The sequence below is a fragment of the Rhinolophus ferrumequinum genome, chromosome 15, assembly GCF_004115265.2.
Source record: "Rhinolophus ferrumequinum isolate MPI-CBG mRhiFer1 chromosome 15, mRhiFer1_v1.p, whole genome shotgun sequence".
NCBI lineage: Eukaryota > Metazoa > Chordata > Mammalia > Chiroptera > Rhinolophidae > Rhinolophus > Rhinolophus ferrumequinum.
In genome coordinates, this window is record NC_046298.1 from 50,278,655 (window position 1) to 50,298,938 (window position 20,284).

The window sequence follows — 20,284 nt, forward strand, 5'->3', positions numbered from 1 at the left end:
AAGATGAGGAGTATTTAAAATATTGCAGGGCACAGTATTAGTAATTGTGTAAGTACCAACAATGGTATGAATTCTTCAAACTTTATAATTGCATAAACCCATGCAAAGAAGGGTAGAGTATGTGGATATCATAGGATTCCTGAGGTGGTAACTTTTAAAATAGTCTCTTAAAATATACGCCTAAGTTAAGGTGGTGAAGATTTCTGTTGCAAGCCAATTGACCATGAGAGGTAGAATGTCTTCTGAGTTACAATACAAGCTTCAAGAAATTTGCATTAAAAATAAATGTCAAAAGACAAGTCAATATCAATGTGTATTTTTAAAAAGATTTCATTGGGAAAGGGGAACAGGACTTTATTGGGGAACAGTGTGCTACTTCCAGGACTTTTTTCCAAGTCAACTTGTTGTCCTTTCAATCTTAGTTGTGGAAGGTGCCATTCAGCTTCAAGTTGTTGTCCTTTCAGTCTTAATTGTGAAGGGCAGAGCTCAGCTCCAGGTCCAGTTGCCCTTGCTAGTTGCAGGGGGTGCAACCCCCAATCTCTTGCGGAACTCGAGGAGTTGAACTGGCAACCTTGTGGTTGAGAGCCCACTGGCCCATGTGGGAATCGAACAAGCAGCTTTCGGAGCACAGAGCTCCAACTGCCTGAGCCACCGAGCCGGCCCTCAACATTTTACCATGTTTTTTCAATGATTATGATCCATAGTTTGCATCTACACAGAAAAATTGAAGTATAAAATAGAGAATGACTCAAAATGTATAAGGTCATTGATACTTTCAATTAACATATTATATCCTCATATTAGTCAGATCTTGTTTTTTATCATTCAGTTTTACATCATTATTTCTGTAATAGACAGAGTGCTCATTATTCATTTTCCTTTTTAAATTCAAATTATAACAATAAAGTGTTATAGTATTATTAGTAAAAACAAGTAAATGTTTTTAATTAAATATTTTTAAATTAAAATATTTTATAAATAATTTGTAATAAGGAGCACTGCTATTTTCGCTCACCCGACTGAATCCGTTCACTGTCCTTTCATTTTTCTCAAACAACAGTTCAGATTTCTTGGCTTGTACTAAGCGTTTACCCAGAACACGGACCCCTATTTTCTGCTGTGCTTCCATCTCTCAATACTCCCAACATTCAGGATTCATCCGCATCCCATGGGGCTGCACATGTTTTCCCTACATGAGTCTTTCCAAGTGATTTTTCTCCAGTCAAAAAGATGAACTCAGAAATGCTTTGAAAATATATTTAAATAAAACTAAACAAACTAACAAAAACCGTTCCTGGAATCTTTATTAAGGCCAAAGTAGTAGACTTCCCTGAGGCCGTATACTCAGGAATTTCCCTTCATTACACTATTTTTAAATATCCTGATGTTTTCCGTGGAAGAATAGTTGGAATGAGGAATTTTTTTCATTATATACATGATGTTCATTTTTAGCTTCATAGTAAGATGGATGCAAGTGGGGACATTACTGCCCTTATTTATAACATATTCCTGATTTTAAGATGACCTGGACATTAACAAATGTTGAATTGAATATCTGAATGACAGAGACTCCTGGACCTACAACCAGATTAGGAAACTGATTTCCTTGCCCTGCAGGCAAAGCAGAGCTGAGACATACGGGCATCACTGATGATGAGCGTCTGGAAAGGATGATGCCAGAAACACAGAGATGTTCACCATCCACGGACCTCAGTTTGCAGCTAGAATCATCCAAATTATCAAAATGATGTAGGCTGAATAAAAGGTAACAAAAGAGCTCATCAGGACCAGGATGGTGCGTGTGGCTCTGGCCTCATGGGTGGTCTGGGGGAGAGTCAGTTGCTGCAAATGTGTTGGACTCACTGCTTGTGTCTGTGCAGGACAAGCACTAGGGAGCCACTGGATCAGACCGTGACACCTAAACTCAAAAAGTGAGGGGAAAAATATGTGACTGCAGTTAACAAATCTAAAACACCCCCTTTCATACATGAAGAACAGTATCCATAATTGTTTACTCTGAAGTTCTTCCCCTTCAAAGAACCTTGTACTACTATAGGGACATATGAATTTATCAAGAGATGCAGGATCCAGCAAAGGGAGCAGCAGAAGGCAATGAACTTTAGGGATCTAATCTTGAGCTCCATCCACCTCCAAATAAATACTGGGGTTCAGCTTAATGATCTGGAAGCCATTTAAGAGGCAGATGGTGTTGAAGGAAACTCCTATGGCCACACTGTGAAAACAGAAGACAAGTTTACATCCAGTATCATCCAGGAAATATCTCCATCCAAAAGCTGCCATTGTCTGAGGGACACCTTTAGAGAAAAGAGCCAGGAAGTTGGCTGAGACCAGTTGCATGAAAATCAGATCTGTGGGTCTCAAATTACGTCCAGTGAGCAAAGCAAAATTATAAACACAAAGGAGGGAGAGATTTCCTAGGAGGCCAATTTCTGTCTGAGTGAAGAATATAATCCCCGTTTTCAAGCTGGCAAAAAGCATCACGTCAGTACCTACAGGGCACGGGTTTTAGTTGAAGTCAGAGGACTGAATTGTTAAACAAATAGAAGTAAATGTGTCACCATCAGCACATCCTTCAGTGTTTGAAACTTAGCCTCTCCCATATATTTTGACTTTCAGCGGGCAGTTAGAATTTTTGCTCATGCAAAGGCAATTCAATGACGACCTGGATTTTAAACAGTCTTGGTTCTCATCTCCAGGGTGAGTGGAGGGGTACAAGGGCCCACCAGGGTTTTTACAGCTGTAGAGATGAGTGAGGGAGATTACTGTGTACAGACACAGATTTTTCTCCATGGTACAGTCTACATGAAAAAGGCAAGATACAGAACATGTGTAAAGGTATTTCTTAAGAATATAAATATTTAAATACAGGGGAAGTGATTGAATGGAACTAAAGGATACAGATGTAAACTAAGCTTTATGACATAGTCTGAGTTCCATTTTTAACATGTAGAAATATAAATATATCACAAAAGTATTGAAAAACATCAATAAAAATCATATATCAAAATCCATAAAATACAAAGTTAAATGAAAAAAATTAACCTGAGGGTCTATCAGCATGGTATTCTGTGTGCACTTGTAAGAAAAATGTCAAGTTCCTAATAAACAGAGGCATAGATGAAGGCAGAAATGTCTGAAAAGAAATAGGAAACTGTTGCGCATATCCATTTTTTGCAAATTATACTGGCATTAATAATTCGAAACATATTAAAAAGACTATTGACATAATTGGTAAATAAAACTTTTAGTATAAGACAAAACATTATATATACATAAAATAAAATTTTAAATAAAATCTACAATCATATATTTGGGAAGAAATAATGCATGTAATGTATAATTTAAAAATACAGAGGGAGCAGAGTGGAGACGCAGCCTGCATCTGCGGCTGTGGAAACGCGGCTGGCATCCGCAGCTGCAGAGACGCAGGGGATCCCAGGACGGAACAGAGAACACAAAAGCCAGGAGGTGGGCTCTTTCCCTGCGTCCCACAGCTGATCTCTCCCGCTGAGGGGGCAGCATATCCACCATTTGAGGCAATAACCTCAGTGAAACCTCCAGTTGGGCCCTAGGCCGGACAAAGGACACAGACTCCATACCTGGGCCCTTCTCCCCCTTCCAATCCTGCCCCCGCCCTTCCAGAGACTTTAACTGGCCCCTGAATTGAGGAGTAGTGTCAGATTACAGAGGAGCCTTGGTGCTCATTCTCTAGGGAAGACTGGTGTACAGCTCTGACCCAGGGAGAGGCTGGGAAGAGTGTGATTTTTGCTGGGCTAGGAGAGAAGACACTCCTCCACCCCCAGCCACCACCTTTTCTGGCCTGCAGGAAGAATGTGACATGGCTGGGCTGGGAGAGAGAAGACCCCTCCATCCCCAGCCCCCACCCTTTCTGGCCTGCCTGAGGCAGGGCAATTACAACTGCAAAGGCACTCCCAGGGATCAGCAGTAAGTGGCAGACGCAGCTCTGGTCTTTCAGCAACTCAGAAATCTCCCGCCGGCCACACATACACACACACACACACACACACACACACACACACACAAAGTGCCCTAAGACTCAGGAGAAATGGACACAGGGCTGGTGGAGTTACTCTCAGTGAGCATATGTGCAGGCAAGAGCAGAAACTTCACTGACTTTGTAGAAATTACCATCCAGACCCTTCAGCCCCACACATCTAAATCTGCAGTTCCAATGGCACTCTGGGCACCAGGTGACCGGCTCTGTGCACAATACGCAGAGGACTCTAGTACAGCAGAGGACAACCTGGAGATTACTTGGTGGGCTTAAGCCAAGACTGGCGCTGCTTTTGATTTGGTTTGGTTTTCTCTTTATATCTTTGATATCTTTGCCTGTGTTGAATGGGGGTTGTCGGTTGTTTTTACATGTGAAGGTATTTGATTTTTTCTTTGTTGTTGTTGTTGTTGTTGTTGTTGTGCTTGGTGATTTGCTTTGTTCTGAAATTGCCCTACCAGGGCTCAGCTTAAGAGGCACAAGATACAACATACCCAGAGGCCAACTCCAGACCAAACCAGAGTACTACCGGGTTTGACCTACAAGTGACGCACCCAGAGGGAATTCTCTACAGGCACAAGAGCCCATAGAGGCCAAACCACATTTAAGTGATCAACCCTCACACAGCAGAACACCCTGTGGTGGGCAGAGCCAAGTCTCACAACTAGTCAGCCTAGGAGTTAACCCCACCTACTCACAAGCGAAAAGCAATTAAAGATCTTCTTTAACAGGACAATATGCACAACACAAGAGTCACCTTTGGAGCACAGAAAGAGAAGAAGGAAGTGGTGCAAGTCAAATATAAAGGACACATACTACATAAGATAACCCAGCAAGAACTAAGAACTCTAGGGGATCTACCTAATAAATCGAAGCAAACATAGAGAGTCAGCCAGAATGGGGAAACAAAGAAACATGTCCCAAATAAAAGAACAGAAGAAACCTCCAGAAATGGAATAGAGGTAACCAACCTATCAGAGACAGAGTTCAAAACACTGATGATAAGAATGTTTAAGGAGCTTAGAGAAGACATAAAGAAGGATGTAGAAATCATAATGAACAACTAGTTAGAACTAAACAACACAATTACTGAAATAAAGAACTCACTTGAAGGAATTAACAGCAGGTTAGATGAAGCAGAGGATCGAATCAGCGACTTAGAAGACAAGTTAGCAGAGATCACCCAAACAGAACAACAGAAAGAAAAAAGAATAAAAAACAATGAAGATGATTTAAGAGACCTCTGGGATAATATCAAGTGCAACAACATGCGCATCATAGGAATACCAGAAGGTGAAGAGAGGAAGCAAGGGATTGAGAACATATTTGAAGCAATAATGTCCGAAAACTTCCCTAACCTGATGAAGGAAACCAACATACAAGCCCAGGAAGTGCAGAGAGTTCCAACCAGGATAAACCCAAACAGGCCCACACCAAGACACATTATAGTTAAAATGGCAAAGGTTAAAGAAAAAGAATCCTAAAAGCAGCAAGAGAAAGACAGAGGGTTACATACAGGGGAACTCCCATAAGACTATCAAATAACTTTTCTACAGAAACATTGAAGGCCAGGAGGGAGTGGCAGGAGATACTCAAAGTGATGGAAAACAAAGGCCTACAACCTAGATTGCTTTATCCAGCAAGGCTATCATTTAAAGTTGATGGAGAGATAAAGAGCTTCCCAGAAAAGAATAAGCTAAAGGAATTTATTACCATCAAGCCAGCATTGCAAGAAATACTAAAAGGACTTCTGTAAATAGAAGAAAGATGAAAACAATCTAACTACAAATTTAAAAATGGCAATAACTATGTACCTATCAATAATCACTTTCAATGTAAATGGATTAAATGCTCCAATCAAGAGACATAGGGTGGCTGAGTGGATAAGAAAGCAAGACCCTTGTATATGCTGTATACAAGAGACTCACCTCATATCAAAAGACACACACAGGCTGAAAGTGAAGGGTTGGAGTAAGATATTTCATGCAAATGGAAATGAGAAAAAAGCTGGAGTTGCAATACTTATATCTGACAAAATAGACTTTAAAACAAAGAACATATTAAAAGACAAAGATGGGCACTATATAATAATAAAGGGATCGATCCAACAAGAGGACATAACCCTAGTAAACATCTATGCACCCAACATAGGAGCACCTAAATATATAAAACAGATATTGACTGACATAAAGACAGAGATCAACAGGAACACTATCATAGTAGGGGACTTCAACACACATCTGGCAACAAGGGACAGGTCTTCCAGATAGAAAATCAATATGGAAACAACAGCCTTAAATGACACATTGGACCACTTGGATTTAATCGATATTTTCAGAGCATTTCACCCCAAAGCTGCAGAATACACGTTCTTCTCAAGCGCACATGGAACATTTTCCAAGATAGACCATATGTTAGGCCACAAAACAAGTCTTGATAAATTTAAGAAAATTGAAATCATACCAATTGTCTTCTCTGACCACAGTGCTATGAAATTAGAAGTGAACTACAGGAAAAAAACGGGAAGACACACCAATTCATGGAGGCTGAATAACAAGTTACTAAATAATGAATGGGTCAACCATGAGATCAAGGAAGAAATCAAAAGATATCTTAAGACAAACGAAAATGGAAACACAACGACCCAAAATCTATGGGATGCCGCGAAAGCAGTCTAAGAGGGAAATTCATAGCTTTGCAGGCCTACCTAAAGAAACAAGAAACATCACTAATCAACAGTTTATCTTCACACTTAAAGGATATGGAAAAAGAACAGCAAAATAAGCCCAGAGGGAGCACAAGGAAGGAGATAATAAAGATCAGAGCAGAAATAAATGAAATAGAAACCAGAAAAACAATACAAAAGATCAATGAATCCAAGAGTTGGTTCTTAGAGAAGATAAACAAAATTGACAAACCTTTAGCCAGACTCATTAAAAAAAAGTGAGAGGACCCAAATTAATAAAATCAGAAATGAAAGAGGAGAACTGACAACAGACACCGCAGAAATACAAAAAATTTTAAGAAATTACTATGAACAACTATATGCCAACAAATTTGACAATCTGGAAGAAATGGATAATTTTCTAGAGGCATACAACATTCCAAGGCTAACTCGAGAAGAAACAGAAAACCTGAATAGACTGATTACCACCAGGGAAATTGAATCAGTAATCAACAATCTCCCAACAAACAAAAGCCCTGAACCAGATGGCTTTACAGGTGAATTTTACAAAACGTTCAAAAAAGAATTATCACCTATTCTCCTCAAGCTCTTCCAAAAAATCCAGAAGGAGAGAAAACTCCCAAACATTTTTATGAAGCCACTATCACCCTGATCCCAAAATCAGACAAAGACACCACAAAAAAAGAAAACTACAGGCCAATATCTCTAATGAACATAGATGCAAAAATCCTCAACAAAATATTAACGAACAGAATTCAGCAATACATTAAAAAGATCATACACCATGATCAAGTGGGATTCATCCCTGGTATGCAAGGGTGGTTCATGGGCAAATCAATTACTGTGATACACCACATTAACAAAATAAAAAATAAAAATCACATGATCATATCAATAGATGCAGAAAAAGCATTTGATAAAATCCAGCAGCCATTTATGATAACAACCCTTAAGAAAGTGGGTATAGAGGGATTATATCTCAACATAATAAAGGCCATATATGATAAACCCACAGCTAACATCATACTCAATGGGGAAAAGCTAAAACCATTCCCCTTAAGATCAGAAACAAGGCAAGGTTGCCCACTTTCTCCACTTCTATTCAACATAGTGCTGGAAGTTCTAGCCACAGCAATCAGACAAGAAAAAGAAATAAAAGGCATCCAAATAGGTAAGGAGGAAGTAAAATTGTCATTATATGCAGATGACATGATACTATATGTAGAGAACCCTAAAGACTCCACCAAGAAACTATTAGAGCTGATAGATGAATTTAGTAAAGTAGCAGGACACAAAATTAATATTCAGAAATCAGTTGCATTTGTATATACCAATAATAAAACATCAGAAGGAGAAATTAAAAAAACAATCCCATTTACAATTACTCCAAAGATTATAAAATACCTGGGAATAAATTTAACCAAAGAAGTGAAAGATCTGTACTCAGAAAATTATAAGACACTGAAGAAAGAAATGAAAGAAGATACAAATGGATGGAAACACATACCATGTTCATGATAGGAAGAATTAATATAGTTAAAATGTCCATACTGCCTAAGGCAATATGCATATTCAATGCAATTCCTATCAAACTACCAACGAAGTTTTTCACAGAAATAGAACATATAATCTTAAAATTTATATGGGACCATAGAAGACCCCAGATAGCCTCAGCAATTTTGAGAAATAAGAACAAAGTGGGAGGTATAACAATACCTAACAACAAATTATACTACAAGGCTACAGTAATCAAAACAGCATGGTACTGGCATAAAAACAGACACATAGATCAATGGAACAGAATAGAGAGTCTAGAAATAAATCCATGCCTGTATGGCCATTTAATCTATGACAATGGAAGCAAGAATGTACGGTGGGGTAAAGACAGTCTATTCAATAAATGGTGCTGAGAAACCTGGACAGACACATGCAAAAAAATGAAGCTGGACCACCTCCTTACACCATATACAAAAATAAATTCAAAATGGCTTAAAGACTTAAATGTAAGATCTGAAACCATAAAATTCCTAGAAGAAAATATAGGAAGAAACTTCACAGACATTACCCAGAGTAAGATTTTTACTAATATATCCCCTCACGCGAGGGAAATAAGAGAAAAAATAAACATGTAGGATTACATCAAACTAAAAAGTTTTTTCACAACAAAGGAAACCATCAATAAAACAAAAAGGGATGCTACTGAATGGGAAAAGATATTTGCCAATGATATATCTGATAAGGGGTTAATATCACAAATTTATTAAAAAACTCACTCAACTCAACTCCAAAAATCAAACAACCCAATTAAAAAATGGGCAGAGGACATGAAGAGACATTTTTCTAAAAAGGACATACAGATGGCAAACAGACATATGAAGAAATGCTCAACCTCACTAACCATCAGAGAAATGCAAATAAAAACCACAATGAGATACCACCTCACCCCAGTCAAAATGGCTATCATCAATAAATCAACAAACAACAAGTGCTGGCGCGGATGTGGAGAAAAGGGAACGCTTGTGCACTGTTGGTGGGATTGCAGATTGGTGCAGCCACTATGGAAAACAGTATGGAGGTATCTCAAAAATCTGAAAATGGAACTACCCTATGATCCAGTAATTCCACTCCTGGGTATCTATCCAGAGAAATCCAAAACTCTAATTCAAAAATCTTTACTCACACCTATGTCTATTGCAGCACTATACACAATAGCCAAGACATGGAAACAACCTAAATGCCCATCAGTAGATGACTGGATTAAGAAACTGTGGTACATTTATACAATGGAGTATTACGCAGCCATAAAGAAGAAAGAAATCTTACCATTTGCGACAACATGGATGGACCTAGAGAACATTATGTTAAGTGAAATAAGTCAGACAGAGAAAGACAAATACCATATGATCTCACTTATATGTGGAATCTAAAGGAAAGAATAAGAGAATGAACTAATCAGAAACAGTTTTGGAGACATAGAGGAAAAACTGAGGGTTGCTAGATGGGCGGGGGCGGTGGGGGTAAGGGGGAAGGTGAGGGGATTAGAAAACAGTTGGCAACCACAAGATGGCCACGGGGTTTTGAAAATTAAGTTGGGGAATGTAATCAATAATGTAAAGATTTTGTAGGGTGTCCGATGGACATTTGTCCCATTTGGGAGACCACCTCAGGGATGATGTAGATGCCTGATCACTGCACACCTGAAGCTGAACAATAATGAATGCCAACTATAATTATATATATATATATGTATATATATACATATATATATATATACATACATATATATATATATATATATATATATATATACTTACAAGAAGTGGAGTACAGCATTAGGAATAGAGACAGTGGAAATGTAATGGCTCTGTGCGATGTCAGAGGGATAGTGGATGGGGGAGGGGGGTCCACACAGTGTGAGGGATATAAATGATAAACATCTAAGTATTATTTTGTCTTGTGCACCTGAAACTAATTTTAAAAAACCAGATATACAAACATACAAGGTGACAGATACTCCAAAGAAACAGATGCAGACACAAAAGACCAATATCTCATGGCAATTTGAATATCATCTTAATAGACATCCTACAACTTTACAAACTTCAAAATGAATTGGGATTTCCACAGTTCTTTATCACAAATTATATTAGACAATGTAGGGACTTTTCTAGACTATTTCAATTTCCCATTCTACAGAGAAATCCCTCTCATAACTGTTCTGATAGGTAGCTCCAGATACATTGCTTTAACATTTCTACAGACAGGAGTTCCTTCCATCTCAAAACAACCTATTCTATGTCTCCCACCCAGATATACTTTCCTTCCCCTCCTCTTTCTTCCCCTCCTTCGCTTTCCTCCACTTCCTTCCTCCTTCTCTGTCTTCCTCCTTCTCTCCCTCCTCCTTCTCTCTTCCTTCTTCCACCATCACTTATATATCTGTCTCCAACTAGAGGTTTTCACTTTAATGTCTTACTGACCCAATATGACAAAAATATTGCACTTTGTTGAGAAGTGAACAGAGAGAAAGAGCAGGTAAACAGGTAGATGTGGTAGGTAAAGATGAGAGAGAATTATGTGCAGGAACTTAAATGAAAAGAAAACCTAATGTGGGAGAGGAGAGATAAAAAATTGGTTTCACTTGATAGTCAAGAAGCAATATTGGAGAAGGGCCATGAAGCTTTGGGTAGAAAAGAAAATCTACAGTAATCCTTCCCTATGCATCTATCTCCATGAAACATTCCACTGTAAGATGTAGAAGAGCTTGGCTCTTATATAAGAAAAGATAGCAATGTGGACAGAATCTCTTCAGATGTGGACAATGTGGACAGAATGTTCAGGTGAGTTTGCTGTGTGATCCTTTTAGGTGAAGAGAGGAAGGGTTCTGCTGTGGTCCTGGATTAAGCATTGGCTTTAGTGTTATAGTGACCATGAACTTTTCTTTCCCTGTAAAAATGACTACACATATTGCTTCAGGAGATGACAGCATAAGCCATTTGCCTAAGATTTCATCTAAAGTAATAAATTTGTTTGATATGTGGATTTACCAAAAAAAAAAATACATATTGTCGTGCAGGGAGGCCTGCGGGGGATCCTGCCGACTACGCCAAGTGTCGTGTGGGGCGTCTGGTGGGGTCTCTGGGGTCTCAGCTCCCGCTCCCCACACAAGAACGCAGGACATGGTGAGGCCAAAAAGGAACACCCACGGAGCCATAGGTAGGGAAGTCATACCACTATGGTCTCGCTGGGTTTACACAACGTGCGACCTGCTGTCCGCTTTGCTGCCAACCGACCGACTCTCCTCCACTCTCCTTCAGTCTCCTCCTCTCTCCTCCTCTCTCCTCGACTTCCCTCCGTAGCCGCGGCAGTTATATTCATGGTTAATGGCTCACTGGTTACAGCTGACGGCCAACTAGCCACAGCTGCTGGCCATTTGATCACAGTCGATGGCCATTTACTACCTGAGCCAGCACCTTTCTATGTGAGGCCGAGAGCCTGGAAACTGCTTTTTGGGGCTCTGTCCCCACACTCCACCCCTACAGGGTCTCGCCTCACAATCTACACGACAAGCGTCTTCCGCGAGGGGCCCTGTGCGAGGAGCCTGGAGGTGAATGCTATTTCCTGGACACAGCCAAGCTCTCTGGTCACAGCCAGGGTTTCTCAGGGCACTACCAGTACTTCTGGGCACAGCCAGACTTCCTGGACTTCTTAGGGTACCACTAGTCTCCCCGGGCACAGCCAGGGTTTCTCAGGGCACCACCAGTACTTCTGGGCACAGCCAGACTTCCTGGATTTCTTAGGGTACCACTAGTCTCCCCGGGCACAGCCAGGGTTTCTCAGGGCACCACCAGTACTTCTGGGCACAGCCAGACTTCCTGGACTTCTTAGGGTACCACTAGTCTACCCGGGCACACGAGGGCCTCTCAGGGCACTGCCACTCTCTCAGGACACAGCCAGACCTCTTGGACTCAGCCAGGGCTCTCAGGGCACTGCCACTCTCTCTGGACACAGCCAGACTTCCTGGACACAGCCAGGGCTCCCAGGGCACTGCCACTCTCTCTGGACACAGCCAGACTTCCTGGACACAGCCAGGGCTCTCAGGGCACTGCCACTCTCTCTGGACACAGCCAGACTTCCTGGACTCAGCCAGGGCTCTCAGGGCACTGCCACTCTCTCTGGGCCTCTCAGGGTACCGTGCTGGAACAACAGCGGCTCACAGTCAAGGTACTTACATATTCTCAATGGTGGCCGGTCAAGACACAAAAGCAAACATCCCCCAGTTCCACTACATGGTGGTATGTTCCCAAACAGTCAAGCTGTCCATTAAATTAGGGATGGAAGGCAATTCCCCATAGTCCATAGTCATTGCCAGGGCTGTCCTGGGGGTGAGGGATGACCTTGACCTCACCCTCAGCTCCCATGGAGGACTCAGCAAGCCTTTCCTCCTGGGACTACAAGTCCTGCATCCGGGCTGCCTCAGCAAGCACTTTCCAGCCCACAGGGCCGCAAGGACCTTCGCTTTCTCTGGCCTCTGCTGGTTGGGGAACCGTCCACGTCTTCCCACCCCTCCACGGGGCTCCAGCTCTCCGGCAGCCGCTCCTCCTGGTCTTCCTGAGACTGAATGTTCGTACGCACAAACTGCCCCACCGTCCTTCGGAGAGCTTTGGCCGATACCGTACCCTGCTCGCTGCGCCATTTGTCGTGCGGGGTATCCGGCGGGGTCTCTGGGGTCTCAGCTCCCGCTCCCCACACAAGAACGCAGGACATGGTGAGGCCAAAAAGGAACACCCACGGAGCCATAGGTAGGGAAGTCATACCACTATGGTCTCGCTGGGTTTACACGACGTGCGGCCTGCTATCCGCTTTGCTGCCAACCGACCGACTCTCCTCCACTCTCCTCCACTCTCCTTCAGTCTCCTTCAGTCTCCTTCAGTCTCCTCCTCTCTCCTCCTCTCTCCTCGACTTCCCTCCGTAGCCGCGGCAGTTATATTCATGGCTAATGGCTCACTGGTTACAGCTGATGGCCAACTAGCCACAGCTGCTGGCCATTTGATCACAGTCGATGGCCATTTACTACCTGAGCCAGCACCTTTCTATGTGAGGCCGAGAGCCTGGAAACTGCTTTTTGGGGCTCTGTCCCCACACATATGTATTTCCTACTTAGTTTCATTGAAAGAGTCTAGATATCATTAGCATGTCCACAGTAATGACCACCTAAAGTAATTAATTGTGATGCCTAAATGCCATTTCTCATGAATACAAAGCAAAACTTGAAGACAAGGGACACTACTGGGGGTGGGGCAGAAAGTATCCACAAGTCCCTAAAGCTTGTCAAACATAATAGTTAGCCACAGGTTTCCTTAAAGAAGCGTTTCCCCTGACATGGGAGATGGAATGAGTCTTGCCTTTCTCTAAATAATGTTAACATTCTTCTAATAAGGAGAGAAACTTTACAGACATATTACAGAATCCACTTTGTCCAACATTCTTTCCCTCAAACAACAAAGCAAAAACAATTGCACGTACAGCAATTGTCACTCAGACACCGGACATCGGCTCAGCGGCTGGGTGCCATCTTCTCTATATTACTGCTCATCACTTGCCTGCAGCATGAGCCTGGACAATGGAAATGTGAGAGTCCCTGTGTGTAATCAGGGACATAGGAGAGATGACTTCAGAGAGGGCTGTAACAGGAAGGAGAGAAAATAAGATAAAATCTTTCCTAAGACAAAAATCTGTCCTGAATATACACACGTGTGTGTCTGTATGTGTGTTGTAGTTTTATGTTCCGATCCCAAGAAACAGAATTCTTTTCCATATGTATGAGTGAATTTTCTAATGAAGTCCATCTCAGAACCTGATACTTACCTCAATTGCAGAGCTACTTACCTAGTTGGCATTTGCTCTTGGGGCAGTGGGTACCCAGGCATCACCTGTGCAGGTGTGGAAACAGGCAGCTCAACCGTGAGATGAAGGTTTGGGTTTCCATGATCTCCTCTGCTTGTTGGGAAGTGATTATCATTTCACCCATAATTGCAGTGACGATATATACAAGGGGAGTGGAGCATACCTGTCAAAAACGTTTGTTAATTGTGCACATTACCGAAAGCTATAATAACGAGTAGCAAAAATATCCAAGGAAGTGATGTCTCTGTCTCTGGGGGAGAGAGATGTCTCTGTCTCTGGGGGAGACAGCTGGGGGAGACCGCACATTTGAAATCAACAATAATCCCAATGGAAGTGCAGTAGAGGACACTGAGATCTATGTGAAAGACATCAAGCATGAACTCTGCTGGGTTTTTAATCACCTTGGTGGTTTCTCTTCAAAATCTGATTCTTTTTTAATTCCTGAATCTCTGAGGGAACACGAACTGAAGGGAGGACAGTAAATGAATTGTCAAGAGGGGTACCCAGAGCGGTTCAAATAGACAGGAATATTGCAGTGACATATTTTTCAGTGCTTCAAGAAAGATTAATTTTATAGCTTATGTGGGTAACACAAAACATTGAACGCAAAACATTAAAATAATTTTTCCCTCATGGAACTTTTATTCTGGTTGAGGAAAACAGACCATAAGTGATACGTCCAAGTTATTAAGTTACACACTGCGTTATTAGGAACTGATGGGTTCTATGGAAAAGAGAGAACAGGACATAGGTGTTGTAAAACATTGGGGCAGGGATAGTTACAAAATTGAACAGGATGTTCATTGAAGGAGTCACACTGATGATACTTTTCTAGAAATACTCTAAGGAAAGGAGGAAAAAACGGTTTTTCTTCCTTTCGAATCCATTATATGTATATTTTTTCTTGTCATTATCTATTAAGTAGTCCTTAGAGCCTCGATGCATTGTTTATTCAAACAGCTCCCTTTATATGGACATTTAGATTGATTCCATCATAAGATTTTTTTTTAAGATTTTATTGGGAAAGGGGAACAGGGCTTTATTGAGGAACAGTGTGTACTTCTAGGCCTTTTCCAAGTCAAGTTGTTGTCCTTTCAATCTTAGTTGTGGAGGGTGCAGCGCAGCTCCGTGTCCAGTTCCCATTGTTAGTTGCAGGGGGCGCAGCCCACCATCCCTTGCTGGAGTCAAGAAGTCGAACCTACAATCTTGTGGTTGAGAGCCCACGCTCCAACCAACTGAGCCATCTGGCCACCGGGGAGCTGAGTGGCAACTCATTGACTTCATTCTAGTTGCAGAGGGCGCAGCTCGCTGGCCCACGTGGGAATCGAACCGGCAGCCTCATTGCCCAGAGCTTGTGATCTAACCAACTGAGCCACCCATGCGTCCAATAAAATCTTAATTAATAAGCACTGCATCCATAGGCACTTACTCTTCAAATCCATTTAAAGAAAGAAAATATGTTACCAAAAGAGGGGAAATGTGTGTTACACTGAGCCAGTAGACACAGCTGAGAAGAAGGTAGCACGTTTATGTTTTTTTATCTTTCTATCATTTCTTTCCACCTCATATTAAAATCAATACCTTCTAGATATGAAAGTGATGGGCATGCCGACTTGACAATGGGGATTGTCTTCCTCAGCCTGGAGATGGGATCCTGGGAAACTCCTCCCCCCTTTGTCTTTATAACTTCTCTTTGCTCAGTGCACACATTAAGACCCCAAGATTAGATTGTCAACTAACTGGTCTTAGCCAACAACTTGGTTCTTTTCTCCAAAGGAATCTCACAGACAATGGCAGCTTTTGGATTGAAATATTTCCTGGATGATGTGGGATGTGAACTTGTCTTCTGTTTACACAGTGGTCAGAGGGGTTTCTCTCAGCATTACTTGACTTCTGAGTGGCTTCCAGGCCATTATGTTTTGCCCCAGAACCTCTTGGCAGATGGAGTTCAGAAATAGATCTCCCAAATGCATTGGCTTCTGTAATTTCCCTTTCTGGATGCTTCAACTCTTGGTAAATGTCTATATTCCTGTGAAACTGATTGGTCCAAGAAACTTCAATAATTTAAGTATGAAAACCAATTATGGGTATTGTTCTTCTGTCATGCCAGACAGATCTATCAGCTTATTTCATGCAGCCCTGTTTTCCTTCATTGATGTTATGTGTTTGGGCTACGTGATATGAACTAGTGGGTACATGGTCCTTGTTCTGCACAGGCACAAGCAGAAAGTCCATCACATTTATAGCAATAGACTCTCCCCCAGGTGCTCCCACAAGGATGGAGCCACATGCACCATCCTGATCCTGGTGGGTGTATTTGTCTACTTTTACTGTCTCGCTTCCATTTTGACTATGTTGCTCTAATTATGAATCCAAACCAGTGGCTGGTGTTAATCTCTGAGTTAATGTCTTTATGTTTCCTGGCATTCAATGCCTTCGTGCTTATCAGCAGTGACACCCATGTGTCTATTCTTTTTGGATTCCTGCATCAGGAATTTTCCCCCCTAATCTGGTTCAATAGCTGTAACTCTGATTTCTGCAGCTGGATCATTTATTAATTTGTTTTTAATTATTTTTTATTAGATGATTAATCAGGTACAAAGTACTGTGCTAGACTCTGTGATATAATGGTAAATAGAATGATTCTGCCTTTCTAGAGTTAATAGTGTAACCAGAAAATGAAAAATTTTACACAAGTTGTATTGAACTTACTTAATCTAATTATGCTTCATTACTTAATGGGGACTTCTGAGTAAGTTTTGAATACATATAATGAAAAGACACATCCAATTTGGGGAAAAGTGTTGGGTCACTATGTACTTGTTTCTCATGTGGCTGCCTGAATAAGTTATGAATTTTTAAGACATATTTGAACCCAGCAGTTTCAAGTAGAGAAAAAATCACCTGGAAAGACCATTGCATGTGAATTCACACACAGTTTTCAGTGATCTGAAGAAATCCATCATGTTTGGAATGTAGAGAGTTTGGAGACATACGGCTGCAGGGGAAGCAATAAATATATGTAATAACTGGTTCTAAAATATATTATAGGACCAGTCAAGAATTCTAACTTTTGTCCTAAGAATAGTGACAGGTCTATTATGATGAGCAACATCAGAAGCTCTCTAAATTATTTAGTAAATGTTCAATGGGAAAATGGATAAAGAAGATGCAGTGTATATACACAATAAAATATTACTCAACCATGAGGAAGATGGAAGTCCTGCCACTTGCAACAACATGGATGAACCTGGAGGGCATTATGCTAAGCAAAGTAAGTCATCAGAGAAAGACAAATTCTGCATAATATCACTTACATATGCAATCTGAAAAAGCTGAACTCATAGAAACAGAGAGTAACATGGTGGTTACCAGGGACTGGGCGATGGGGGAATTGGAGAGATGTTGATGAAAGGTAAAAACTTTCACTTAGAAGATGAATGAGTTCTGAGGGTGTAATGTACAGCATGGTGATTATAGTCAACAATACTGTATTATATATTTCAAAGTTGCTAAGAGGCAAGATCTTAAATATTCTCACCACAAAAAATAAATGATAATTATGTGATATGATGGAGGTGTTAGCTAATGCTGTGGTGGTCATCATATTGTAATATATAAGTATATCAAATCAACACATTTTGCTCCTTAAACTTAAACAATGTTATATATGTCAATTATATCTCAATTTTTTAAAATATTATGTATTTGATTAAAAATTTACATTTTTACAACATTTAACTTTAATTTTATTAATGGTATTAATTGGTTTGAAAAGATAAATAATTTTCATTTTGGAGGTTCAAATTCTGTTAAACATTCAAATATAAATGTTTTTGCTCAGTCGTTGCTAATAAATGCAAACATTTTGAAATAACTCAAATTGTATTTTCCATTTTCTATTATTTACCATAGAAAAAATTAGTTTCTTTTCAACAATTTGATATTATCTACTTTCATTTAGTCTTTTTATGTTTTCTAAAAGACTTTTAATGTGGCAATCTAATTTTCATTATAAATCAGGTTTTTTATGCAATTTTTCATTGCTTATTTATATAATGCCTTTAATTGCATTTCATTTTCTGGAAGTGAACAGTCTTTAATTTACTGCACCAAAACTATGAGCTTAAAGAATTTTTCTAGTCCAGAACTCTTACATTAATGTTGGCTTGTCTATTCCAGTAATTTTCAAAATGGAGTATGCCGTAGAATCACTACAAAGTGTGTTAAATCCTGATTTCTGGGCCCCATCTCCAGAGTTCCTGTTAAGTTAGAGTCCAGAGTTTCTGATTAAGTAAGAGTTAAAATGCCTAAATTTGTATTGCTAACAATTCCCAAGGGATGCTGAGTCTCCTGGTCTGGGAATTACATTTGTGAAATACTGAATCTATCCCAATTAATCAGAGCTCACAAAATTTATGAACATTTTGTGCCCATGTTTATGCTGTATTTTGAGAAGTGTCTCTTCATTTTATTAACTTGATCGGTCCAAGATTTTCAACCAGGAAATTGTTTTATATGAGTATGTTTCATATCTAACTGATTTTAAAACCTCACAATTAACCAACAAAAGTCATGAACAGATAATTCCAAACTGTAGTCATTTGGCCATTTTTTTTAACCCAATACCTACCAATCAGTCATGCTTAACCTGAGTAAATTCAGATTTTAATGGAAAACATGTAGGACTATGTAGGCCATTATTGTTTCACTCTGAAAACTTCACAGAGCTCTATGTTGTCTTATACATGGAATTGGGGGTTTTCTATTTAGTCACTGTTCTTTAGAGTCAAATCCAAAAGAATGGGCAGCATGGTGCTATATTGTGTTAGGTTTTAAACTCTCAGAATCACTTTTTGCTTTTTTTCCAAATATTCTAAATAGATTTATCAGGAATACAGCAGATCAAGATACACTTAGAAACTCTGACACTATCAGCAAATTATTTGTTTAAAGTGAGAAAATCATGATTAAACTCAGGAAGTAAAACTCAAGTTAGGTGACATTTAAAGTGTTCTGTTTGATTTCCTCTTCTTACTTAATGCTTTGTTAGAGGTTTTAATGCGTGTTGTGAATGCGGTAAAAATTCTTATGATTTTTAGTGTTGAATGCATGTACTAATCTTCCCTTCTAAAATAATATTCTGGCTACATAACAAAGATCTTGGTTTAAAGGTCATTGTTTCTTCAATTATTTAAAATTCTGACTACTTTCTAGTTTTGCACCTCCTTATACTGTTGAAAAGTTTGAACTCGATTTCATTAATTTTCATAGGTAATCCAATTTTTCATGAGTTTGTATAACATTATCAAAGCCTTTAAAGTTTTTTCAAATTTTATAGTAATTTTATCTAGGCATGGGTCTTCCCTTTTAAACTTTTTCTTCCTCTTTTATTTGTGTTATTACAAAGATAACTTGCATACACCAGATGGTGGGAAACATGATTAAACCATGGCAATGGAAAAGGAAACATGAAGAGCTAAATCAATAATGAACTAAAACAAATTTTGACAGACAGACCGGGTACATGAGGGAGCATTATACAAGATGTATGCTGCTTTTGAAATCAATAATGGAGTGTGCAATGGTTAGTACTCTGTGTTAATGTTCCCTAGAATGTTCTCATTGAGCTGCCCTCAACGTTTCCCATCTGGCAGAAAACCACAGTGTCAGTTCACTCCTGACTCACTGCTACAGATTCACTGGCTTCTCGATGCTTCTGAGAAATACCAAACACAATCCTGTTTTAGAAGTTTTTTTCCTTATTATTTCCACTTTATAAAGCCCTTTCTCTCATCCCTTTTGTGCCACATTCCTGGTGATGCCTTCCTTGGACCTTCCTGCTTTGCATATACCAAAAGTTTCCATTATGCATACATACAGAACTAGTACACTATCATAATCCCCATAGTTTGTTTTATCATCTGAATAAAACCTAATGTGTTTGAGCTGTTTGCGCAGAATAAAGTTTCCTTCTTCACTGCACCCCAAATTGAGGATTTCTGTTGGTGTTGAATTGGTGCCAATGACCATCAGTTGACAAAAGATAGTGTACTGCCAACATGTTTTTTCTCCAGGAGGAAGACTTACCAGACTTTTTACTCTCTATTTTATAAATGTATATAGAGTAATACTCCTTAATAAACAATAGTTAATTTAAT

At 39.9% G+C, this 20,284-nt stretch overlaps 2 pseudogenes; one reads left to right on the top strand and one right to left on the bottom strand.

The window, feature by feature from the left end:
• Positions 1-1,644: 1,644 nt before the first annotated feature.
• On the bottom strand, positions 1,645-2,499 carry LOC117035454 (vomeronasal type-1 receptor 1-like; annotated as a pseudogene).
• Positions 2,500-13,826: 11,327 nt separating this feature from the next.
• LOC117035455 (vomeronasal type-1 receptor 1-like) lies at positions 13,827-16,681 on the top strand (annotated as a pseudogene).
• Positions 16,682-20,284: the final 3,603 nt, after the last annotated feature.